Source organism: Trichosurus vulpecula, chromosome 5 (genome assembly GCF_011100635.1).
Source record: "Trichosurus vulpecula isolate mTriVul1 chromosome 5, mTriVul1.pri, whole genome shotgun sequence".
In the NCBI taxonomy this organism is placed as follows: Eukaryota; Metazoa; Chordata; class Mammalia; order Diprotodontia; family Phalangeridae; genus Trichosurus; species Trichosurus vulpecula.
Genome location: NC_050577.1, coordinates 3003283 through 3030973, shown reverse-complemented (window position 1 = coordinate 3030973; position 27691 = coordinate 3003283).

Here is a 27691-nt window from a genome sequence, read left to right as displayed (position 1 = left end):
GCAAGGAATGATGAGAGAAAGGAAACGAGCAGCACTGAGGGCTGTTGGTTCCAACTTTCCATGCCTGTCTTTGGTTTCCATTTAAAACCCTTTCTTCTTCTAATCAAGGAAACACCAGGACAACTAGAGGCAGATTTGTTTTTGAGCATCGCAGTTCTTTCCTCATTAATACCAGGGAAAATCTACAATAAGCATTTATTGCCATTTTGCTGAGACAATATGACTAGAAATTGAACTGCGTAACCAAGGGTGCCAGAGGATCTCGGGGTATGGGAAGCCTGCAAAGGAGAGGGGCAGAAAGCTAAGAATGTTGCCCATACTATAATTATTTGGGGTTTTCAGATAGAACAGGAAATAAAAGGAGGGTGCAACTTAAAGACTTTTAGCTGTTTAGTTTATCATTATTCTTATTTACATTAGCTGTTAATGTTTATTAGAGCTAAAGGTAAAGATGTTGGGAGGAAGTCTATGGTATGTTTGAGATCAAATTTCTATTGGATCATAGGATGATCAGATCATAGATTGAGAGCAAGAAAGTATGTTGAAGCCCAGAGTCCAAATCCATAATTTTACAGAAGAGGAAACATTGTGTGCAGACCCCTTTGCTGCTCCTGGGATTTGTCCTGAAGTTGTTGGGCAGCAAACACCATAAAGATTATCCCTTGGCCCTGTCTGAATCCACCCTGTCCCTCAGCTAAATAAAGAGGACTATGCCAAGAACTTTGCTGGCAGTGACTAAGAAAGAGACCCCTTTGTGACTGTCATGGGATAACTTATATCCTATTCCTTATAGAGATGCACATTGGAGGCATGCTTAAACTCCTGGGGAATAACCTCCTCTTGCCATATAACCTGGAAAATTTCAGTCAGCTTTTGTATAAGCATTGGACCCCCTGCCTTGCAAATCTCAGCTGGAATTGAATCAGCACCAGGTACTTTGCCACAGGAGAGGAGCCTAATGGCATTCGAAATCTCTTCTTCAGTTGGAAGTTCAGCTAAAGAGGGATTGACTTCAACATTAGGTAAAGGGTCAATGGCTTCAGCATTGAATGATGGTCTGTTGAGAACACAATTGAAATATTCTGTCCATCTCTCTAGGGTCATGTCCTTATCATTAATCAATGTAGCTCTGTCATCACTGAACATTGAGATGCACCATAGGTCTTTGGCTCATAACTAGCCTTCAGGGCATCATAAAAGTGCTTTGGGTTGTTAGTCTCAGTGTATAACTGAATTTTATCTGCCTTCTTACTGAACCAAGAATCTTGCCTCTCTCAAAGCTTTGGATAGAGTTAAACTCTGCCTTCTTAGAGACAGACAAACTATCGGGCTGGTAAACCCTGAGGAGCTCTCATTTTTCATTTAGCAGCTACTGAATTTCCCCATTCTTTTTGTGAAACTGATCTTTATGTTTGAGAGTGTTCTGGCCCAGGTGAGTAATGCAATGATGCACGCCAAATCTTTGAAAGCTACCCAATCCTTTTCTACTGCACTGTTGCCAATTGAATGTTGGCCCAGGTTTCCCTCCAAGTTAACAACGAATTGTTAACTTCCAGAAGTTATCTAATCCAGTGACGTGAATTATTCTGGTGGTCATTTTGCTTTTAGGCTTCCACTTGTGTTGAATGTGAATATTTAGTATGAAGAGAATCATGTCTATAACCAGTTCAGGACTCTACTACACATCGTCTGCATCGCTTTCACATCCTGTCTGTCTCTTCTCCTTATAGTTGTATAGTCTATGAAATGCCAATGATTGCTGCAAGGGTACATACATGAAGTTTTATTGTGTTTAGGGTAATGAAAGACAGTGTTGATGAAGAGAAGGTCATGAAATACACAATTCTTCCATAGTAAGTGACCATTGCCATTGTGACTCCATTTCGCTAAAGAACTCCCTGCCATATATCTGCCTACTCTGGAGTTTAAGTCACCCAGAATTACAAGTTTGTCCCATTTCACACCATCATTAAGGGTCTTCAGGTCCTCATAAAATTTTTCTTTGACTTCATATGGGTTCTTAATTTTGGGACCATATGCACTGATGATGGTGGCAAGGGGCTTTCCTGCAAGTGGTGATCACCTTGTCATCAGCCTTCCATTCACTCCTTTGGGAGGCATACAAGACTGTTAACCAGAATAATTTTGATTGTGAAACCTACAACAGCTTCATGGCGCTCTCCATCACTGCAGCCCCTCCAGAAAAATGGATATCTAGCTCCAATTTTGTTAATCTGGTCTTCATTTTCCAGCATTGTTTCACTCAGGGCTGTTATTTGGATGAGATACCTGCTAAATTCTCTCACAACAAGATTTGTTTTCTTCAGGTTTACTGGATCTCTCATTGCCCATAAGCATGTGAACATTCCATGTATTAATGGTAAGTGGAATCATCTTTGCAAAAGTTTTTGTACATATTTTTGTGTTTCAACTGCAGAATAGGATTCCTGTGTGCCACAGTAAATGGGCAAGAGTTAGGTCAGATGAAGCAGACAAATTTAGGGTACCTTTTCTATAGTCCTTTCCTCATGCCAGGAGATAAGCAGCTTGGGCCTTTCAAAAGGCTTCTCAGATACCCAAGGGGCTGCTGCATCAGTCCAGTGAGAAGTCGACCCTATGGCCTGGACTGTCTGCAGGCAGGGCTGTGAGTACAGCTCCAAGTGTATCTGCACCTGCTGCTTTATCACTTTCCTGTCACCATAGGACTTTGAGGTGGGTAAAAATGGTAAAATGACATGCATGGTATCTTTTGACTCACACATAAGTTGGATTTAAGTGAGGCAGAGTTGCACAAAGTCATCAACCTCACTCTCCCTTCCAGAATCATTGAGGTTCAATGGCAAAACAAAAGTCATGATGATTGGCCATGGCTTGAGATGCAGTGGATGCCCTTGGCATCTTTGATGTCCAACCAAGCTCTAAGTGCTTCTTAGAGCCTGCTTTAGCCACCTTCATGGCCTTTGGAACAAATTGTTTTCATATGCCTATTCTGTGGGGCAGGGGAAAAGAAGTCTCCACATGCTTAGGATAAATACATCCCTAACTCACCAATGGGTTTGAGACCCCTCATGTATACCCTCAACCTGGTTTAGACCATCTGCTGCAATGGTTTAGCAGGGTTTGGCCACTGCACATGTGACAGCTTCCTGAAGCCACAGGTGAGAGTTGAGTGAATCAGGTGGCCATCAAAAGTGGAAAGCAGCCCTCACATCAGAGATACTAGTCTTCTCTGAACACCCACACACCCCAAAGGAGGAAATAAGAAAACCACGCAAGATCTAAAGACAATGAAAACAGTTTAAAAAAAAAACCCAGAGCACAAGCTGGTAAATCAACAGGGGAGGTTAAAAAAGGAGGGGAGTGAAGATGAGTGCTGAGATATGTAAATGACAACAAATATCTCTAAATAAATATTGAAAAGGAAAGACAGATGATAGGTATACTGATAGGAAGGAAGGCAGATTGAGAAATCATAATTATTTTTTTTCCAGAGGGAAGCATAATTTATAGACTAGATAAAAGAAATAATTAGCAGAATAGAAAAAATCTTGAATCCATGGTGGCAATTTTCTCCAAAGAGCAAGAGAAAGAACAACTGATGAGAAATAGAAATATAATAATGAAAAGGATAATCTCAATGAAGAGAAGCAAAAACAATAATTTTGAAATAAAAATGATGTCTGTTAGCAAAAGAAACTTGCTGCATAGATTTTTCCCATGTACTGGTTTGCCTCTAATTTTACTTTCGTCGGTTTTGTTTATGAAAAACTTTTAAATTTTATGTAATCAAAATTATCCATTTCAACTTCCATGAGCCTCTTTCTCTCTTGTTTGGTCATGGACTCTTTCCCTCTCCATAAATATAACAAACTTTTTTTTTCCATATTCCATCAATATTTTATGATACCACGCTTTGTGTAGAAATTATGAATCCATTTTGATCTAAACTTAGTAAATGGTGTGAGAGGTTGATCTATATCTAGTTTCTGCCAGACTGCATTCCAGTTATCCCAATCATTTTTTAATACTGAGTTCTTGTCTCAATAGCTGGGGCCATTGGGTTTATCAAGCACTGGCTTACTGTGGTCATTTGTTCTATTTTGTACCAAATCTGTTCCACCAATTGACTACATGATAACTTTTTCTAATACCAAAATGTTTGGAGGATCATAGCCTTGTAATAGAGTTTGTGATCTTGTGTGGCTAGGTCTCATTCCTTTCCATTTTTAAACTGATTCCCTTAATATTCTTGAGTTCTTGTTCCTCCAAAAGAATTTGATAATATTTTCTAGCTTCATAAATAGTTGCGCAGATAGATGGGGCCATGGATAGTGCTGGGCCTGAAGTCAGGAAGACATTTTCTTGAGTTCGAATGGGATTTCAGACACTTACTAACTGTGTGACATTGGGCAAGTCATTTAACCCTGTTTGCCTCAGTTCCCCATTTGTAAAATGAGCTGAAGAAAGAAATCGCAAACTATTCTATTACCTTTGCTCAAAAAACCCACATGGGATCACAAAGAGTCAGACATGACTGAAATGATTGAATAACAACAAATAAAAAATTCTTTTATATACTGATTGGTATAGCATCGAATAAGTAAATTAATCTTGGCAGTATAATAATTTTTATTATATTCTTTCAGTTTACCTATGAACAATTAATATTTCTGCAATTATTTAGACCTGTATTTGTGAGAAGAGTGTTTTGTAATTGTACTCATATAGGTCTGGTGTTTTCCCTGGCAGATATATTTCCAAGTATTTTATATTATTTCCAATTATTTTAAATGGAATTTATCTATCTTTTCCTAGTGTTTTTAATAACATATAAATATGTTGTGATTTTTTTGTGTGTTTATTTTATATCCTACAACTTTGCTGAAGTTGTTTCAAGTAGTTTTTTTTAGTTGATCCTCTAGAGTTCTCTAAGTAAACCACATATCATCTGCAAAAAGTGATAGCTTTGTTTCCTCAGTGCCTTGCTTTATTCCTTCAATTTATTTTTCCTGTCTTTGTTTTCTAGGTAGCATGTCTAATACAATACTGAATAATAATGATGATAATGGACATCCTTGACTTACATCTGATCTTATTGGAAAGGCTTCTCATTTATCCCTTCTTGGCTTTAGATAGATTCTACTTACCATTTTAATAAAACCTCCATTTATTCCTTTGCTTTCTACTGTTTCTAATAGGAATGGGCATTAGATTTTGTCAAAACTATTTTTCTGCACCTATTGAAATAATCAAATCATTTTTGTTATTTTTGTTATTGATATGGTCAATTATTCTTATAGGTCTGTTGGGGAGTATTTTGGCCAGACTTGTTCAGCAGAACTACTGGTAGTCCTATTGCTATTTCTTCTGGTCAAAACATATATATTCAACTTAGTGTTCTGGTCATCATATTTTAGAAAATATGTTCATAGGCTACAAAGGGTAGAGTTGAGAGTACTTTGAATGGTGTGGGGCCTTGAGTCCATGACAGAAAAGAATCTGAGCTGAGGCAGGTGACTTTGCTCACTTAAATCCAATTCATTTGCAAGTTGTGGCATCACCTGTTATGATCGTTTTGATAACGAAGGACAAACAACAGAAATCCCAGAGGAGCAGCTATTGTGGAAAGGGGGATTTTTAACCTAGGGAAGATCCAGAGAAAATATGATAGCTCTTTGTTTATTTAAACAGCAGTAACTTAAAAGAGCTATTTAGCATGTTCTACTTGTCCTCGGAGAGCAGAACTTGGAACAGTCTGGAAAGTAGTAAAGATACAGATTTAAACTTGATATTAGGCAAAGTATCTCCTAATAATTAGGACACTAAGTGCAATACCATGCCTTATGCTCTTTCAGGATTCTTCTTCACAGTTCCTCCCACCCTCACCATAGATCTCATATCCAGGAGGTTCATCCTCAATCAAAATAGACCAATAGTATCAATCAGTCACCAAGGATGGATCAAGCTCTTATTGAGCTTTCTAGTGACATGAGAATCCAGTGGGAAACCTAAGCTCTCTATGAGGTCAAGAGAAGGAAAGAAACCTCTTGGAGAAATGAAACAGGTTCATCTTGTGACTTATAAATTATTTAAATTATTTTGAAATTTTAGAAATGTTTCATGTTTGGTAAGCAATTTTCTTGAGCCTACAAAAAGAAATATGAATACATTCATATTGGAGGTAGAATTACAGATAGCCAAATCAGGAGGAATATTTCTGTCTCAAGCTGGCTGGTGCAGGAGTTAGACCTTCAACCCTTATCAGCAAGCCTCTGGACTGAATAAGGCAATGTAATGAGGCTGCCCAGAAATGGCACTCAGGCATTCCATGCCAGTACCAAGTAAAACAAATCCCAACAATGGGTTCCATGGATGACTCAATAGCTGAACAAAGAAAATATGTGGGAAAAAATGTAGGAACACATAATCAATGGAAGTTTGAGTATTTGGACATTGTAATTGTAGGGCTTGGATTAACTCTGTCTCAAAGGGCAGGATTCTGGTACTCACTCTGCCCACACCCCCACTGTGATAAAATCAGAGTAATTTCCATTGAATTCACAGATGCACTGCCTTCAGATTGCACAATAAAAGAAAATAATATAAAGGAATATAGAAAACCTCCTGATGCAAACCAATAGCCCACATAACTTAATGTTATTTTATGACAGTGACAATAAACCATGTGGTGTAAGACAAGATGGCCACTTCCCATGACATCAACCCCAGTAGCTCACTGGGTCTTCCCTCTCCATCACCGTCCCATATGTAATCAGTTTTCAATCTTGTCACTTTCACTTCAACATTTCTCCTATCAATCTCCTTCTCAAGACCACCAACCTGACTTGGATCATCATCACTTATCAACCCAAACTATTTTAGTAGCCTTCAAATTGGTCTTTCTCCATCCTATCTTTCCCTTTTCCAATTTAGCCTCCCAATAGCTACACCATTATCAATAGTCCCAACTACAGATCTGATCCTGTTACTCCCCTGCACAAGAACCCCCAATGACTCTCTGTCTGACAATAGAATAAAATGCAAACTTCTGTCTTTGATATTTATAATTCTGTACAACCTGATCAAAGCTAACTTTCTAAGTTAATTCTCTCTCTCTCTGTGTCTCTCTCTCTCTCTCTCTCTCTCTCTCTCTCTCTGACTATTTGCTCAAATATAATTAAATGGTGGCACCACAACTTCCTGAGTTTCCAGTTTAGTACCCTGATTAAAAAACAAAAACAAAAAACAGTCCAGTTTGACCTGTTCTTGACAAAGGACTTTTGGGGTAAGTTATCACACTTTCACATTCTGAATCTCACTAACCCTACCTTTAATCATTGTTTTTACTTTTTTCAGAAATTTAATGCAAAGATACTGACCTCTAGGTTCCATTCTCTTCCATTTTTTGAATACTGGGATAATTCTTCATCTCCTAGCCCCTGACACCTCTCTTCATGTCTTTGAAAGGTCATTGGCAGTGGTTGAACAATCACATCTGCCATTTTTTACACGCCTGGATATCCAATTCATATTGGCCTAATGACTTAAAGCTCATTAAGGACAGTCACAGGAATTTTTGAATAGGATAAGGTGTTGGACTTGAATCAGGAATACCTGGGTTCAAATCTTGCCCTTAGATACTTAGATACTAGTTATGTTACCCTGTGTGGGAACTGAACTGTTCTTTACCTCAGTTTTGACATTCGTTAGATAAGGGCATTGGGACTGATGACCTTAATGGTCCCTTATAGACCGAAGTCTATGAATTTCTTTCTTTTTGTTGATGATTCCTTATGTTCTGATCTATACTTTCATTCCAAAATAACTTGGAGACCCCAGAACCAGCTCTCAACACAGCAGTATGAAAAAGCCTAAAGCTTGGGATAGTGCCTCCCCACCCATAGGTGAACAGAGTCGAATGTTAACATAAAGTTCAAAGTCAAGAAATAGGCTGGGAAAAGGAGCAAACAGAATGACCATTAAAAGCTACTACAATGGCAAGGAAACCTAATACCTCAACTCAGAAGAAGATAACAGTGTGAAAACAGCCACAATAGAAGCCTCAAATAAAAATTCTTATTGGACCCAAGCCCAAAAGAATTCCTGGAAGAGTTAAAGAAACAGATAAGAGTAGTAAAGGAAAATTGGGAAAAGCAATGAGAGTGATGCAAGAAAATTATCAAAAGAGAATTAACAGCTTGATTAAAAAGAGGCATAAAAATACTGATGAAAATGACATCTTAAAAATAGAATTGGTAAAGTGAACAGAACCAAGAGGGAAGTGAACATAACCAGGAGTGAAGGGAATAGAACCGGGAGAACATTGTTCACAGTAATAGCAATATTGTTTGATGAAGAATTGTGAATGGCATAGCTATTCTCAGGAATACAATGGACCAAAAAAAATCCCAAAGGACTAACAATGAAGAATAACAATTAAACCTCCTGAGAAAGAACTGATATTGTTTGAATGCAGACTGAAGCATGGTATTTTTTATTTCTTTCTTTCACTCTGTTTTCTTTTATTCAAGTCTTCTTGTACAAAAGGAATAATATGGGGTGGGGCGGGAGGGGGGGCAGAGCCAAGATGGAGGCTGGAAAGCAGGGACTTGCATAAGCTCCCTGCCAGGTCCCTCCAAAAATCTATAAAAATGGCTCTGAACAAATTCTAGAACTGCAGAACCCACAAAACAGCAGAGGAAAGTGCGGATCCAGCCCAGGACAGGATGATCGCAGGATGAGGTCTATCACACACAGAGTGGAGGGGAGCAGAGCACAGTGTGGGCGGCAGCAGCACCAACCAGACTAGGAGGTGGGTGAAACAGACCCTAGCACCCTGAATCAGTGAACTGTGGCAGTTACCAGACTTCTCAACCAACAAACAACAAAAACAACAGAGAAGGTTAGTTGGAAAAGCTGTGGGGGACAGAGTGAAAAGAGTTCGTAGTTTAGCCACCACCCCAGGGGCAGCAGGGTGAGGTGCAGCTACAGAACTAGAGCTGCAGCTGCTTCCAGCCCCAGGCTGACCTGGTGGGAGGAATTAAGTGGTGGCTCACAGCAGGAGTGCAGAGCCTGCTTAAGATTTGTGTCAGGTCCGGATTGGGGGTTCTTGAAGAAGGAGGAGTGCTGGTGTGGCAGAGCTGTATATACATAGCTCTGAAATCAATAGCACTCCCCCTTAAGCTTGGAACAAAATAGTGTTTGCTCTACAAGTAGTCATACCCTGCTGAAAAACTCAAGGGTCAAATACGTTGCCTGGGAACATGGCCAGGCAACAAAAATACCCTCAGATTCAGTCTCAGACTTTGGAATCTTTCTTTGGTGAAAAAGAAGACCAAAACATAGAGCAAGAAGAGAACAAAGTCAAAGAGCCTACATCAAAAGCTTCCAAGAAAAACATGAACTGGTCTCAGGCCATGGAAGACCTCAAAAAGGATTTGGAAAAGCAAGTTAGAGAAATAGAGGAAAAATTGGGACAAGAAATGAGAATGACGCAAGAAAACCATGAAAAACAAGTCAATGAATTGCTAAAGGAGACCCAAAAAATACCAAAAAAAAATTGAACAAAACAACACCTTAAAAAATAGACTAACTCGAATGGCAAAAGAACTCCTAAAAGCCAATGAGGAGAAAAATGCCTTGAAAGGCAGAATTAGCCAAATGGAAAAAGAGGTCCAAAAGACCACTGAAGAAAATACTACCTTAAAAATTAGAGTGGAGGAACTGGAAGTTAGTGACTTTATAACAAATCAAGATATTACCAAATGGAAACAAAGGAATGAAAAAGTGGAAGACAATGTGAAATATCTCATTGGAAAAACCACTGACCTTGAAAATAGATCCAGGAGAGATAATTTAAAAATTATTGGACTACCTGAAAGGCATGATCAAAAAAAGCCTAGATATAATCTTTCAAGAAATTATCAAGCAGAAGTGCCATGATATTCTAGAGTCAGAGGGAAAAATAGAAATTGAAAGAATCCACAGATCACCTCCTCAGAAAGATCCCAAAAAGAAAACTCCTAGGAATATCATTGCCAAATTCTAGAGCTTCCAGATCAAGGAGAAAATACTGCAAGCAGCCAGAAAGAAACAATTTGACTATTGTGGAAAAACAATCAGGATAACACAGAATCTAACAGCTTCCACATTAAGGGACCGAAGGGCTTGGAATACGATATTCTGGAGGTCAATGGAGCTAGGATTAAAACCAAGAATCACCTACCTAGCAAAACTGAGTATCATGCTCCAAGGCAAAATATGGATTTTCAACAAAATAGAGGACTTTCAAGCTTTCTCAGTGAAAAGAGCAGAGCTGAATAGAAAATTTGACTTTCAAACACAAGAATCAAGAGAAGCATGAAAAGGTAAACAAGAAAGAGAAATCATAAGGGACTTACTAAAGTTGAACTCTTTTGTTTACATTTCTACATGGAAAGATGATGTGTATGATTCATGAGACCTCAGTATCATAGTAGCTGAAATATATATATATATATATATATATATATATATATATATATATATATACACATATATATTATATACACATATATATGTATATATACACATATGTGTGTGTCAATGTATGTATATATGTAGGTATGTGTGTGTGTGTATATATATATATATATATATATGTATGTATGTATGTATGTATAGACAGAGGGCATAGGGTGAGTTGAATATGAAGGGATGATATTTAAAAAAATAAAATCAAATTAAGGGATAAAGGATAAGAGAGGGAGAAAGGGAGAGATACAATGGGATAAATTATCTCACATAAAAGTGGCAAGAAAAAGCAGTTCTGTAGGAAGGGAAGAGGGGGCAGGTGATGAGGAATGAGGAAATCTTGCTCTCATCGGATTTGACCTGAGGAGGGAATACCATACACACTCAATTGGGTATCTTATCCCACAGAAAAGAAGAAGGAAGAAGATAAAAATTGGGGGACGATAGAAGGGAGGCCAGACAGGGAGAGGAGGTAATCAAAAACAAACACTTTCAAAAAGGGACCGGGTCAAGGGAGAAAATTTGATAAAGTGGGATAGGTTAGGAAGGAGCAAAACATAGTTAATCTTTCACAACATGAGTATTGTGGAAGGGTTTTACATGATGATGCACGTGTGGCCTATGTTGAATTACTTGCCTTCTTAGGGAGGGTGGGTGTGGAGGGAAGAGGGGAGAGAATTTGGAACTCAAAGTTTTAAAAACAGATGTTCAAAAACAAGAAAAAATAAGTTTTTGCATGCAACTAGGAAATAAGATACACAAGCAATGGGTTGTAGAAATTTATCTTGCCGTACAAGAGAAGGGAAAGGGGGATGGAAGGGGAAGTAGGGTGACAGAAGGGAGGGCTGACTGGGTAATGGGGCAACCAGATTATATACTATCTTGGAGTGGGCAGGAGGGTAGAAAGGGGGAGAAAATTTGTAATTCAATCTCTTGTGAAAATCAATACTGAAAACTAAATATATTAAATAAATTAAATAAAAAATCACAAAATAATGAATAATATGCAAATGTTTTAGATGATTGCACATGCATAACCTAGATCTTAATGCTTACCATCTCAGGGAGGGGAAAGGGGAAAGAGGGAAGGATAGAATTTAGAACTAAAAACTGAAAAAAAACAGTTTAAACCTGATTTCACATCTAATTTAGAGAACATGTGTGTGTGTATGTGGTGTGTGTGTGTGTTTGTGTGTGTGTGTGTGCAGACCACCACCATTTAAGGAGAGAACTGGTATTAGGATTCAGGCCTCATAACTTCAATTCCTATACACTTTATCCTAGCTTTTAAGTCATTTATTTGTTAATGGAAGAAATAATTGATTTTTGTATTTAAAAAATGAATTGGCCTAATGACAAAATGGAACAAAAATTCACTGAAGGAAAGAACTCCTTAAAAAGCAGAATAGGCCAAATGGAAAAATGGGCAAAAATAGCCATTGAAGAAAATAATTCCTTAAAAATTAGAATTGGGTAAGTGGAAGATAATGACTACATGACACATAAAAGAAAAATTTTAAAAAAAGTAAAAAAATAATTTTAAAATATAAGAAAATGTGAATGTCTCATTGGAAAAAACAACTGATGTGGAAAATCAAACAAGAAGAGAGAATTTACAAGTTATTGGACTACCCAAAAGCCATGATCAAAGAAAGAGCCAAGATATCACATTTCAAAAACAATCAAGAAAAACTGTTTGGATATCTTAGATTCAGCGTCTAAAATAGAAATTGAAATAATGTACTAATCACTTGTTGAAAAAAATCTCAAAGCAGAACTGGAAGAACATTGGACACAGTAACAACAATATTACATGATGATCACCTGTGAATGATTTAGCTATTTTCAGCAAAACGATGATCTAGGACAATTCCGAAAGGTTTATGATGAAAAATACTATCCAACTCCAGAGAAAGAATTGATGAAATCTGAATGCAGATTGAAGTATACTTTTTAAACTTTATCTTTTTTGGGGGGGGTTTGGGGGGGGGAGTTCTACATTTTGTCACAACGTGACTAACATGGAATTACATTCTGCATGACTGAACCTGTAGAACCTATATCAAATTGTTTGCACCCTCTCAATGAGGGTGAAGGAGAGAAAAGGAAGAAGAGGATTTGGAACTCAGTTTTACAAAGTAAATGTTAAAAATTATTTTTACATGTAATTGAAATATATACATATGTATATTTAGGTATGTATGCATATATGTATGCATGTGTATGGGTGTATAAAGAGATTTCAAAATGAAAACTCCCAGGAATATTATAGCCCAATTCCAAAGATCCAAGGTTTTTTCAAAAAGGACTCTAAGCAACCAGAAAGTAACATTTCAAATATGTTGGAGCCACAATCAAGATCACACAAGATTTAGTGGCTTCCATATTGAAAGTGTGGAGGGCTTAAAATATGATGTTCCAAGTGACAAAAGTGCTACAATTACAACTAATAATAATTTATCCAGCAAAACTGCATGCAATGTTTCAGAGGGAAAATAGTTATTTAATGAAACAGAGGACTTTCAGGCATTCCTGATGAAAAGACCAGAGCTGAAGAAGAAATTAGACGTTCAAATGCAAGTCTTAAGAGAAGCATAAAAAGGTAAACATGAAACCATAGTCATAAGGACTCAGTAAAGTTAAATGGTTAATATTCTGTATGGGAAGATGATATATGTAATTCCAAAAAACTTTTTTATCATGGCAGTTAAAAAAGAGTTTACAAAGATGGTGGCTGGAAAGCAGGGACTTGCGTGAGCTACCCCCCAGGTCCCTCCAAACAACTATAAAAATGGCTCTGAACAAATTCTAGAATTTCAAAACCCTTGAAATAGCAGGAGGAAGCAGGGCTCCAGCCCAGGACAGCCTGGATGGTCACAGGGTAAGGTCTACCAAACGAAGCTGGGAAGTGGAACAGAGCAGAGCCCAGCATGAGCCACGCCTGGACCAATCAGACCTGGTGCTAGGCAGAACAGGCCCTAGTGCCCTGAATCAGTGATCTGTGGTAGTTACCAGACTTCTCAACCCACAAACACCAAAGACAACAGAGAAGGTTAGTGAGAAAAGCTGCTGGGACAGAGTGAAAGGAGTTCTTGGTTCGGCCACCACCCCAGGGGCAGCAGAGGTGGTGCAGCTACAGAACAATGGCTGCAGTTGCTTCTGGCCTCAGGCCCACCTGGTGGGAGGAATTAAGTGGCAGATCTGAGTGGGAGTGCAAGGCCAATTTAGATCTGAGACCCAGTCTGGGTTGGCAGTTCTTGGGGGAGGAGTAGCACTGGTGTGGCAGAGCTTGCTGGGTAGAAATAGCTCTGAAAATAACAGCAAAGTCCCTCAAGCTTGGGACAAAGTATTCTCTACTCTACAAGCAGTCATACCCTGCTGAAAAACTCAAGGTTCAAGTAAGTTGGCTGGGAACATGGCCAGGCAGTGAAAACAGACTCAGATTCAGACTCAGACTTTGGAATCTTTCTTTGGTGACAAAGAAGACCAAAACTTACAGCCAGAAGAAGTCAACAAAGTCAAAGAGCCTACATCAAAAGCCTCCAAGAAAAATACGAGCAGGTCTCAGGCCATGGAAGAGCTCAGAACGGATTTGGAAAGTAAATTAGAGACGTAGAGGAAAAATTGGGAAGAGAAATGACAGTGATGCAAGAAATCCAGGAAAAACAAGTTAATGACTGCCTAAAGGAAACCCCCAAAAATAATGAAGAAAATAAAATCTTAAAAAATAGACTAAAAATAGACTAACTCAAATGGCAAAAGAGCTCCAAAAAGCAAATGAGGAGAAGAATGCCTTGAAAAGCAGAATTAGCCAAATGGAAAAGGAGGTCCAAATGACCGCTGAAGAAAACACTACCTTAAAAACTAGATTGGAGGAAGTGAAGCTAGTGACTTTATGAGAAATCAAGATATTATAAAACAGAACCAAAGGAATGAAAAAGTGGAAGACAATGTGAAATATCTCTTTGGAAAAACCACTGACCTGGAAAAAAGATCCAGGAGAGATAATTTAAAAATTATTGGACTACCTGAAAGACATGATCAAAAAAAGAGCCCAAATATCATTTTCAAGGAATTATAAAGGAGTACTGCCCTGATATTCTAGAGCCAGAAGGTAAAACAGAAATTGAAAGAATCCACCAAACGCCTCCTGAAAAAGATCCTCAAAAGAAAACTCCTAGGGATATTTTTGCCAAATTCCAGAGCTCCTAGAACAAGGAGAAAATACTGCAAGCAGCCAGAAAGAATCAATTTGAGTATTGTGGAAACACAATCAGGATAACACAAGATGTAGCAGCTTCTACATTAAGGGATCAAAGGGCTTGGAATATGATAATTCAGAGGTCAATGGAGCTAGGATTAAAACCAAGAATCACCTATGCAACAAACCTGAGTATCATGCTTCAAGGCAAAATATGGACTTTCAATAAAATAGAAGACTTTCAAGCTTTCTCAGTGAAAAGACCAGAGCTGAATAGAAAACTTGACTTTCAAACACAAGAATCAAGAGAAGCATGAAAAGATAAACAAGAAAGATAAATCATAAGGGACTTACTAAAGTTGAACTGTTTTGCTTACATTCCTACATGGCAAGATGATGTGTGTAATTCATGAGACTTCGGTATTAGGGTAGCTGAAGGAAATATACATACATACATACATACACACACACACACACAAACACACACATATATATATATAGATATATACACACACATACACACATATATGCATGCACACACACACATATGTGTGTGTGTGTGTGTGTGTGTGTATATATATATATATATATACAGAGAGAGAGAGAGACAGAGGGCACAGGGTGAGTTGAATATGAGGGGATGATATCTAAAAAAAATCAAATTAAGGGATGAGAGAGGAATATATTGAAAGAGGGAGAAAGGGAGAGATACAATGGGGTAAATTATCTCACATAAAAGTGGCAAGAAAAGGCTGTTTTGTAGGAAGGGAAGAGGGGGCAGGTAAGGGGGAATGAGTGAATCTTGCTCTTATTGGATTTGATCTTAGGAGGGAATAACATACACACTCAATTGGGTATCTTACCCCACAGGAAAGAAAGAGGAAGGAGATAAAAAAGGGGAGATGATATAAGGGAGGCAGATAGGGGGAGGAGGTAATCAAAAACAAACACTTTTGAAAAGTGACAGGGTCAAGGAGAAAATTGAATAAAGGGGGATAGGATAGGAAGGAGCAAAATATAGTTAGTCTTTCACAACATGAGTATTGTGGCAGGGTTTTACATAATGATATGCATGTGGCCTGTGTTGAATTGCTTACCTTCTTAGGGAAGGTGGGTTGGGAGGGAGGAGGGGAGAGAATCTGGAGCTATGAGAGGGGAGGGGGGTGATAGAGGGGAGGGCCGACTGGGGAACAGGGCAACCAGAATATAAGCCATCTTGGAGTGGGGGGGAGGGTAGAAATGGGGAGAAAATTTGTAATTCAAAATGTTGTGAAAATCAATGCTGAAAACCAACTATGTTAAATAAATAAATTGCATTTAAAAAAAAACAGATTTTCAAAAAAAAAAGTTTTTGCATGACACTACGAAATTAGATATACAGGTAATGGGGCATAGAAATCTATCTTGCCCTACAAAAAAGTAAGGGAAAAGGGAATGGGGGGGGAGTGGGGTGACAGAAAGGAGGGCTGACTGGGGAACAGGGAAACCATAATACATTCCATCTTGGAGGGGAGGAGGGTAGAAATGGGGAGAAAATTTGTAATTCAAACTCTTGTGAAAATCAATGCTGAAAATTAAAAATCTTAAAGAAATAAATAATAAAAAAAAAGAAATGCAGACTTCACAAATGACATGCTTAACTAGATCATATATATGTGTGTGTGTGTGTGTGTGTGTGTGTGTGTGTATGTGTGTGTATGTGTGTGTTTGTGTGTGTGTGTGTGTATGTGTGTATGTGTGTGTTTGTGTGTGTGTGTGTGTGTGTATTGTCCACAATGGATTCATAGAAGCTTAAGAAGATCATTTTGATGGATGTTACCATAAGAAATTCCCATAGCCTCCAAACTAAATGCAATGAAAAACTTTCTAACTATGGAGACATGGGGCACCTAGGTGGCACAGTGAATAGAGTATCAGCCCTGGAGTCAGGAAAATTTATTTTCTTAAGTACAAATCAAGCTGAAGAAACTTACTTCCTGTGTGACCTTGGGCAAGTCACTTAATTCTGCTTGCCTCAGTTTTTTTTCCTATGTAAAATGTGGAAAAGGAAATAGCAAAACACACCAGTATCTTTGCCAAGAAAACTTCAAATGAGGTCAGAAAGAGTCAGACATAACTGAAATGACTCAACAATAACAACAACAACAAAAACTATAGAGACATAGCAAAGGAGATCAAACTCATGTGGGAAAAGAATAAGGCGCTCATCCCTCTCATCCTGTCTGCTATCGGAGCTATATCAAGGATGCTTCAGGTGAGTCCTCAGATAAAATGTTTAAATCCTAATACTTTTATTCAACTACAAAAAGCAGCTATTTTAATCTATGTGTTCTTTGGAACATTAAACATAAAATAATATGAGAATGAGGGAATAGGTAAAGGGAGTTCAGATTAATGGGAATGGGGGGATCAGGGAGGGATCCTTGGAAGGGGGAAGGCAAATAATTGGAAAGCATGGTAGCAGGTAGAAGTAAAGTAGAGGAGGCAGGAAGGATAGGAAATTAAAGATATGTACAAACATAAAAAAAACAAAGATCAGGAGTAAATTATGTTTGGGAAAGTATATGTCTATATACACATGTACATATGAATAAATGCATGTATATATGCGTATGTCTATGTATATATCAAGAAATATCTAAATTATATTGTAGCCTTCTCATGGGGTGTGGGGAGGGGAAAAAGAACAAAGTTAAAAAGTGCACAGCAGAGAACAAAAGAAAACACAAGGAAGCAAAGAAAAGATGGATATTTCTCAACACAAGATATATTATTTATCATACAGGCTTTCTTGAAATGAAGATTTTTTGTTACATATTTGAATCCTCTCCTATGTTCTGCTATGTACATGACATGCTTTTTTCTTTCTTACTTTACATTTAAGTTTCAATATTTAAGTTTATGATGTGTTTTTGTTTCTTTTTTCTATTTTCTATTTTGTATTTGTGTTCTGGTAAAATAAAAAAACTGTTAAAAAATAAAAATAAAAAAAGAGTTTACATAGAGAGCATGGTGTGAGTCAATTATGTTGGGAAGAGCTCCAAAATATGAGAGAGTGAGAAAGAGGTATGTCCTGGGAGAAGGAAGGGGTAGAGCAGGAATATTTTTTTCACCTGTAAGAGGCAAGGGACAATGTTTTTAATGGAGAGGACAATAGGGAAGTAGTCAGTGCTTTGATGACACTCTCATTGGAATCATTTCAAAGACAGAAGAATATACATACACACTCTCTGATGAGTACAGAAATGTAACCTACCAAAAAGAGAAATAAGAAGGGAAGGGGAATGGGAGAAAGAGGTGATGATAAAAGGAAGCATAGATTAAGAGAGGCAATGATTAGAAGCTAAGCATACTTTTGAGGGGGGACGAGAGAGAGACAGAGAGAGAAACAGAAGGTAATTGAGATGAAGGGAAATACAGTTAGTAATGATAGCTATGATGGGCAGTTAAAGGGTACAGTGAGTAGAACACCAGGTGTGGAGTCAGGAAAACCTGAGTTCAAATCCTACTTTAGATATTTAGCAACTGTCTAATGCTAGGCAAGTCACTTAACCTTGTTTGCCTCATTTTCTTTTGCTGTAAAATGATCTATAGAATGAAATGGCAAACTATTCCAGTATGTTTGCCAAGAAAACCCTAAATGGGGTCACAATGAGTCAGACAAGACAGAATTGACAAAACAACAAGAAATGTATAACTGTGAATGTGAATGGGATGAACTCACTCATAAAACAGAAGCAGATAGCAGAATAGAATAGAAAAACTGAATGCAACAATATGTTGTTTACAAGAGGCACACGAAACAGAAAGACACACAGAGTTAAAATAAAGGGAAAGAACAGACTCTAATAAGCTTTAGCTGCAGTGAAAAAAAAAAGCAGGGGTAACAATCATGATTTAGGACAAAGAAAAAGCAAAAACGAAAGATGTAATGAAAAGAGATAATCAGATAAACTATATTTAGCTAAAGGGTACCATATGAATTAATAAATATAAATTAATGAATTAATATACAAATTTTACATCAAGTTTCTCTGGTGAAGGCCTCATTTCTCAAATATATACTGAGTATAGAACTGAGTCCAATTTTAAAAACAAAAGCCATTCTCCAATTGATAATTTATCAAAGGATATAGATGGGCAATTTTCAGAAGAAAGCAAAGCTATTTGTAGTCATATTAAAAAATTCTCTAAGTCACTATTGATTAGATAAATGGAAATTAAAACATCTGGTACCATCTCACACCTATCAGCAATGACAGATGCTGGAAGGGATGAGAGACAGATAGGTACACTAATGAGCTACTAGTGGAGTAGTGAAGTGGTACACCCATTTTGGAGAACAATTTGGAAATATGTCCAAAAGGCTCTAAAATGGTGCATGTCCTTTGACCAAAATATGTCAGTACTAGGTCTGTCTCCCAAAGGAATAAAATAAAATGAAAAAGGATCTATATGTACAGAAAATATTTATGGCAGCTCTTTTGTAGTGGCAAAGAATTGGAAATCAAGCAGATGCTCATCAGTTGGGGAATGGCTAAACAAGTTGTAGCACATGATTGTAATGGAGTTCTTATGCTATAAGAAATAATGAGGGGGTTTCAGAAAATCATAGTAAGACCTATATGAACAGATACAAAGTGAAGTGAGAAGAATTGGGAAATCATTATGCACAGTAACACCAATGTTCTAATGATGATCAACTGTGAAAGACTTGGCTACTTTGATCCACACAGTGATCCAAGACAGTTCCAAAGGACTCACATTGAAACAATTCTTTCTACCTCCAGAGACAGAACTGAGGAACTCTGAGTACAAATTGAAATCATTTTCTCTATTTTTCTTGCTTTAAAAAAATATGCTTAACATGGAAATTAGTTTTGCACGATTTCACATGTATAATTGATATCATATTGCTTGCCTTCTCAGTGGGTGTGGGTGTGCAGAGGGAGGGAGAGAATTTGGAACTCAAAATTTAAAAAGAAAAGAATGTTTAAAATAAATAAATAATAAAATAAAAATATTTGATGGAGAGTCTCTCAAGGATCTGTAATTGACAAATAGCGTAATGGCTCCTATTGTTTTTAAACATTAATTTTGGTAAAAACACTGGTGACATAGTTATCATCTATGAAATTTAATTTACATGTTAGATAAAGGGATGAAGATTGCAGAAAGCTCTTCATTCATAGGCCAGAATGATGGCTGTCATCTAAGAAGGTTGGATGAAATAAGAATCAATGTAGTCTGATGCCTGCTATTTTAACAAGATGGAGGGTAGTGAGCTCAGAAGGAGTTCTGCACCAGAATTCCCAAACTCCTCTTAATAAGTACATATTGAGCAACATATCATTAGAGAGCAGAAAGTTAGAGAAGCAGCAGGGTGTATTGCACAGAACACTGACAATAGAAGCAAGAAGTCAAGGGTTCAAATCCTGCCTCAATCACTCAAAATCTGTTTCATCATCAACACCTCCCTCAAGTCTAATTAAGTATGCAAAACACTTCCCAAACCTTAAAGAGAAATAAAATGCATAATAATTAGCTCATCATATATTTTATTAAAAATATTGTTGGTCATTATTTTACATCCTTTCCAAAGGGACTTAGTTAGATATATTCCTGGGATGCGTCAATCTCTACCTTCCTGAAGGCATCAAACTGCCATGTCGAGATGAAGAATCAGTGTTGGAGGGTTTTTGTACACATCAAATACATTCCGGGTAAGAGACTGGGGGGCATAAAAATAGGCCTAACTTTTCCTTTCTCCTATGTCCCCTCATCCTCCCTCCAGTCATTCTACACTCGATCTCCTGGCCCAACATTTATGCTTCACCAAAATATCTTACACTAAAATGTGTTTTTAGACTAATTTCTTTGGGAAATGATATATGAGGTCATTGTTAAGTCTTCTCTCCTTTACCAAGATGCCCTCCACCCCTCTGCAGGGATTACAGCCAACCTCTGCTCCCCACCTGACAGAGACAAGGGGGTAGGGCATTAACTTTGCCAACTCATTATTTATACAATGTTGAGGAGGTGGGGGTATGGCTACTCTTCCCTTCAATGGGCTGTGGCATTCATTGGGAGGAGGTGGATTGGCAAATGAAGAGGCTAAATTATATTCCTGCAGCCCAAGCTGCCTCAAGCAGCCTTCCTTAAGTGATGAGATTTTCATCTTGCACACTTCCTTTATTACAGCTATTCAGGGTTAAAACATTACTGAGAATTCCATCTCAGTATTTGCCATCTCCCACACTGTGATTGTGTAGGAAGGCGCTCTGAGAACCCCCGGCAAATTTATCTCCTGTAAGTGCCCTTTTTATGGCATGATTTCAATGTATGACTCCCCAACCATTGAAGCATTTTAATAAAAATATTTATTTTACTGTTTCAATGGCAGGCTTGATCCATGTTGCTATTCCTCTCCCATACCAAATCATGGAATCAGAGAATTGAAATAGTAACTGACTCCCATTGCAAAACTAAATATCATTTGCCCAACACGGCTGGGTGACATGAGCAATTGGATCCTAAGAAATTACAGGCCACAGGGGATAAGAAGGTAAATAAGGGGTGGGGGAGAGAAAGAGACAGATGGAAAGGAGAGAATGAGAAAGAGGAGTGAAGAAAAGAAAAGAGAAACAGGCAGAGTGGGAAGAGAAAGAGTAAGAGAAAAGGAAATTATGAGAAAAAAGAGAGGAGAGCCAGACATAGGAAGAAAAAGTGAAAGATATTGTTTGAAATTTCATTATCATACTCTTCAGTGCCCTGGAGTGCATTGATTTAAATAACCAAGGATTAACTGGAGAGGAGGAATCTGCCTATTTTTTCTGCCTTACTGAGCGTGATATTCAGGAGAAATTCACTTCAAGGGACATAAGGTGGAACAAGCCTTCAGATGTGAATTTGAATTTTCAGTGTGGATATCAGCAGAAAAGAAAGAAGTGTGATGTGGCAGCCAGAAATGCTAACATTGTATTAGCCTATATTAAGAGAGATATAATATCCTGGCAAAAAGATAGAAGTTCCCCATCTATAGTATGCTTTGCCAATCCCATCCGGAGTACTGTGTTCAGTCCTGAGAGCCTCTGTTTAAGAAGTACATTGATGAGCTGGAGAAGGTCCAAAGGAGAGCAGCCAGGAGGGTGAAAGATTGTGAATCTATATCACATAAAAAGCAGTGGAAAGAATTGGGGCCATTTAGCCTGGAGAAAAGAAGATGGGGGTGAGAAAAGGAAGATCTAAAGAGAAAATTCTCCCTTTTCCCCACAAGGATAGGGTAGGAGAAGAAGGAAAATGGGGCAGCTAGGTGGAACAATGGATTGAGCATCAGGCCTGGAGTCAAGAAAACCTGTATTCAAATCTGGCCTCAGATACTTCCTAGCTTTGTGACCCTGGGCAAGTCACTTAACCGTGTTTGCCTCAGTTTCCTCATCTGTAAAATGAGCTGGAGAAGAAGATGGGAAACCTCTCCAAAATCTTTGTCAAGAAAACCTCAAATGGGCCACAAAATTTCAGACGCCATTGAAATTACTGAACAACCATAACAAAAAAGGAAAATAATAATTGACTTCAAAAATTTCAAAAGCTGTCAATCAAGTCAGGTTAGGATTATTCTTTGTGGTGATCAGAGGGTGGGACCAGGAGCCAAAAGGCACAAAGCAAATGTGACCTTGGGGTCAGGAAAAGGTTGCCATTAATTAGTGATATCTTGAAGAGAAATGATCTACCTCACGGCCCCATTAAAATAAAAGAATTCTTCAAGGGCTATACCCAGAACCAAAAATACAGTATGCTAATAGAAAGTAAGGGAACACACACCATCAGCATGACAGGAGAAGGCACAAAGCGCCAAAGTGAACACAAAACAACAAAGTGACAACGCAACAGTATAAAGGTAGGTGCATCCTGACTAGTCTGCAGATCAATTGAAAATTCCATGTGATATGTCCCAACTGCAATACTGCTTAAAAACACCAAAGAAAATTAACATCAATGAGATTATTTATTAGTGATGGAATTAAAAAATCGAATACACATCCCATGCAAATTATTATTATTTTTTGCTCATAAATATTAAAACCCTGGGCAGCTATGTGGCACAGTGACTTGAGTACTGGCCCTGGAGTCAGGAGGACCTGAGTTCAAACCTGGCCTCAGAAACTTGACACACATACTAGCTGTGTGACCTTAGGCAAGTCACTTAACCCCAAGTGCCCTGCCTCCCCTCTCAAAAAAAAAGAAAAAAAAGAAAATTGACTCCCATAGGTGGGCTGCATAAAATCACACTTCGGGCCACATGAGGCCCATGGGCTGTATTTTGGACAGTTCTGGTCTACCTCATGAGGTTAGTCTCTACCTTGCCCCCTGCCAGCAGAGGTGTCCAAGTAGGTGATAGACATCCATTTCTCAGGCGGGTTGCAGAGAAAGCTCTCTTGGCAATTTCATCAGTACTAGTGGGCTTTATGATCAGAATATTCAATGACTCCCAAGGCCAGAGACTGAGCTTCAGCCCCACTCACTGAGCACTTACTGTGTGCTGCCTTAGACAATTTGTCTTGTAGGTATAGTGGGATCTCTTCCATTAGATGATAAGCCCCTTAGGAGTTATTGCCTCTTTGGATCCCCAAGGTCTTATACATAGAAGGGGAACCAACAAAGGAAAGCCTGCTCCCATCCATGCAATTGCCCTTCACATACTTCAAAACAACTACTGTCTCTGTTTTCTCTTATTTGGAATAAAATTTCCAAGTCTTTTTTTAAATCTTTTTTTGTTTGTTTTCAACATTCACTTTTATAAGATTATGAGCTCCAAATTTCCCCCCTCCCCAAGACAGTATTAAGGTGACGCAGACTATATATATACAATCATATTATGCATATTTCTACATTCATCATGTTGTGGAAGAATCAGAATAAAAGGGAAAAAACACAAAATGAAAAAAAAATGAAGAAAGAGAAAATAGTATGCTTGGATCTGCATTCAGACTCCAGAGTTCTTTATCTGAATGTGGCTAGCATTTTCTGTCATGATTCTTTTGTAATTTTCTTAGATCCTTGCATTGCTGAGAAGAGCCAAGTCTATCAAAGTCAGTCAGCAAACAATGCAGCTGTTATTGTGTACAATGTGCTCTTGGTTCTGCTCACTTCACTCAGTATCAGTTCATGTAAGTCTTTCCAGGTTTTGCTGAAATCTGCCTACTTATCTTTCTTCTAGCACAATAGTCTTCCATCACAAACATTTACCACCACTTGTTCAGCCATTCCCTAACTGATAGGTATCTCCCTTAATTCCCAATTCTTGGTTATCATAAAAAGAGCTGCTATAAATATTTTTGTACTTGTGGGTCTTTTTTCCATTTTTATGATGTCTTTGAGATATATACCTAAGAGTCATATTGCTGGATCAAAGGGTATGCACAGTTTTGTAGCCCTTTGGGCATAGATCCAAATTGCTCTCCAGAATGGTTGGATCAATTCACAACTCCAGAAACAATGAATTAGGGTTAAAATTTTCCCACATCATCTCCAACATTTATCATTTTCCTTTTTTGTCATGTTAGCAAATCTGTAAAATCTCCCAGTTTCTTAAACCAAACAGATTCTCATAGTGCCAGATCAATCATGAGGCCTGACCAAGATGTCTGCCCTGCTCTATTTGTTCTCTGGCTTCTTAATATCCTTCCTAAATTATGACACTAAGAAGTGAACACAGCATGGCGCATGTGGTTCAGACAGCAATTGGCATATCTCCTCCCATTCTTTGGCCACCATACAGAGCTTAATGCTGCCTAAGAGAATATTAGGTTTGGAGCCTGCCAGTGCCTCAATAGCACAGCTGGAGGCAGGATGGAACAATGTGAGAATGCAAGATTTGGAGCCAACGGACCTCAGTTCAAATCCAGACTCTGCCACAAAATCTATGTTGCTAAAGTCCCTTTCCCTCTCTGGGACTCAATTCCTCATTTATAACATTATAGGTTTGAACTAGATAACTTAAGGTCATGCAGCTGGTCTCTTCCAGCTCTAAGGAAGGACTATGTGATTTTTGTTAACTCATAATTCCATCTGAGCCCACTACAAGCCCAGAAATTTTTTCAGACATATCAGTGTCTAAATATGCCTCATTCTCCTTCTCTGGTCCATTGTGAAGTGGATATATTGAACCAAAATGCAATACTTTTTATGTATCTTTGGTGAATTTCATTTTCCTAGACTCAGTCCAATATGCTAGCATAGTAAGCCCTTGGGGACCAAGAGTCTGTCAAGCAGGGTGTTAGCTGTCCCTTGCAGCTTGGCACCATCTGCAAAGACAATAAATTCCTGATGGATTGGCCTGTATGACAGCTCTGAATGTCCCTGGGGTCCTTCTCATAGTATCACAGAATCAGAATATCTCAGAGCTGGGAGGGACATCAGCCAGAAACCTCAACCTGAATGAGAATGTTTCTACCAGGCTCTTCCTGAAGACCTCTGCAGGAACAAAATAGTCAATGAAAATTTAAGGATGATCCTACTAGTGTGTAGATGACTCTACTCTGGGGTACAAACAAGAAAGCATTACTGAATAAAGTGGTTTCATCTAGTTTTGACTACCTTTATAGCTTATGCTTTCTCTTCCTAATGATTTCTTCCGGTATTAAAAGCCCCTTACGTTCCCACAGCAGCTTGGCCAAATCCCAAATCATTTAAGTCCTGACAGGGCTTTGCGGAAAGAACACTGATGTTCATGGGCAAGGGATATGATTCCTCCACTGTATCTGGAAACTTCCTAACTGATGAACATTATTTTTTAAAGCAGAATGTTATCCACAGGCCCAATGTTGCTCCCCTAGCCAAGCCTAGAAAGATAAGAGACCACCCACAGGAAATAATATCCATATGAACTTCAAAACCTCAAGACTGGCAGCAGAGTCCCTGCCTTCCTGATAGGGCAGGAAGCTTCGTGAACACTGCAGGGCAGCCTGTGACCTTGGCAAATGGAGTCACCACTTCTCATTCACCTTCACATGCTCTTAATTTCAACAATGTGTGGAAAAGCACTTTAAGAAGTGTACTCCATAAATGATAGGGGATGGAAACAATATCCTTAAATTCATGCTAGAAAATGACAAGTTGCTTCAGGCTTGTAATGCCTAAGGACAGCCAGGCTTAGAGCATCAAGCTCCATAAATCAGGATGGCAAACACCAGCTACAGAATTTGCCAAGTGGAAGTCCAAGAAGAAATGAAAGAATAAAAGAAAGACAGATGACAAAAAGAAAGCTATCCCATTGGTACCCACAAGCTGTATCTTTTCAGAGCTTTATTTTGCCTTCCTAGATCTTTTAATTTTGGTATTTCAGTTAAAATAATGAATGAATAGATGAATGAACTTTGTATTTCTTAATTACTTCCTCCACGTAAGGCACTGTGCTAAGCACTGAGAATGGCAGTAGAGAAGTACCAGTCCTGCTCTCAAGGAGCTCATCCTGTAATGGGGAAACATTAGATAGGGAAGGTTTCAGCTGCAGACTAGGTGGAAAGGTGCTGTGTGCCTGGAGCACAGTGGCAATGTCCCTTCCATTTCCACTGATAAAATCAAACCCATCTATTATAGTCAACCATTTGGCAATGCCAAGAATTTGGTCATGTACATTTATGTGGAGAGTCTTCAGAAACTATGCATATAGTCAGAGCAGCTGCCAGGCAGTGTCTCCAAAATGATTGCTCCCCAGGAAGATGGCAGAAGGCACTAGGGTGGAAGGAGTGGGGCTTTTTCAGACTCGTGGGCTCAGGGTTCTGGACTGTGCCATCAAGATCTACAAAAGGATTGCTGCCCAGGAAGATGGCAGAAGGCATTAGGATGGAAGGAGTGAGGCTTTTTCAGACTCGTGGGCTCAGGGTTCTGGACTGTGCCATCAAGATCTACAAAAGGATTGCTGCCCAGGAAGATGGCAGAAGGCATTAGGATGGAAGGAGTGAGGCTTTTGCAGACTCGTGGGCTCAGGGTTCTGGACTGTGCCATCAAGATCTACAAAAGGATTGCTGCCCAGGAAGATGGCAGAAGGCATTAGGATGGAAGGAGTGAGGCTTTTGCAGACTCGTGGGCTCAGGGTTCTGGACTGTGCCATCAAGATCTACAAAAGGATTGCTGCCCAGGAAGATGGCAGAAGGCACTAGGGTGGAAGGAGTGGGGCTTTTGCAGACTCATGGGCTCAGGGTTCTGGACTGTGCCATCAAGATCTACAAAAGGATTGCTGCCCAGGAAGATGGCAGAAGGCATTAGGATGGAAGGAGTGAGGCTTTTTCAGACTCGTGGGCTCAGGGTTCTGGACTGTGCCATCAAGATCTACAAAAGGATTGCTGCCCAGGAAGATGGCAGAAGGCATTAGGATGGAAGGAGTGAGGCTTTTGCAGACTCGTGGGCTCAGGGTTCTGGACTATCCCATCAAGATCTCAGGTCTGAGAAGATATATGGTCAGGATGATGGTAGTAGTTTGACTTGCCTGTGCATGCTGCCTTCTGTCTCTCCTTCATGTCACCTTGTTCCTTACCAACCCTGTGTATCTTAGAGCTGGGAGGACAGTTGGCTATTAGTTGGTGGAGATGGCAGAAACATTTGCCACAAGAATTTCTTCCCTGAAGGACAGCTATAAGGGCTGAGGAGGTGGTAAGGCAAATGTTCTGCAAGGAGGGGAAAGCTACCTCTCTCAGGGAGCTTGAGCCTATTGTAAATTATCAGCCAAAATAATTTTGAATGCAATTCCCATTAAATGATTTGTTTTCTAAATCCTCCTTCTGAAGGTTCTTAACTCCTTCCACGAACGTAGATTCTAACTACGCAATAACTTAGCAAATGGCCTTCAAGAGTTGCTGGGGCAGTAGCCCCTAGCCAGCAACTTGGGAACGAGTTGCTATGGATTTGGCCAGGATGGTTCTCAGATGACACGGTCCATCACAAGCAGCTGCTAAGTTTGGGCCTTGGAACAATCTG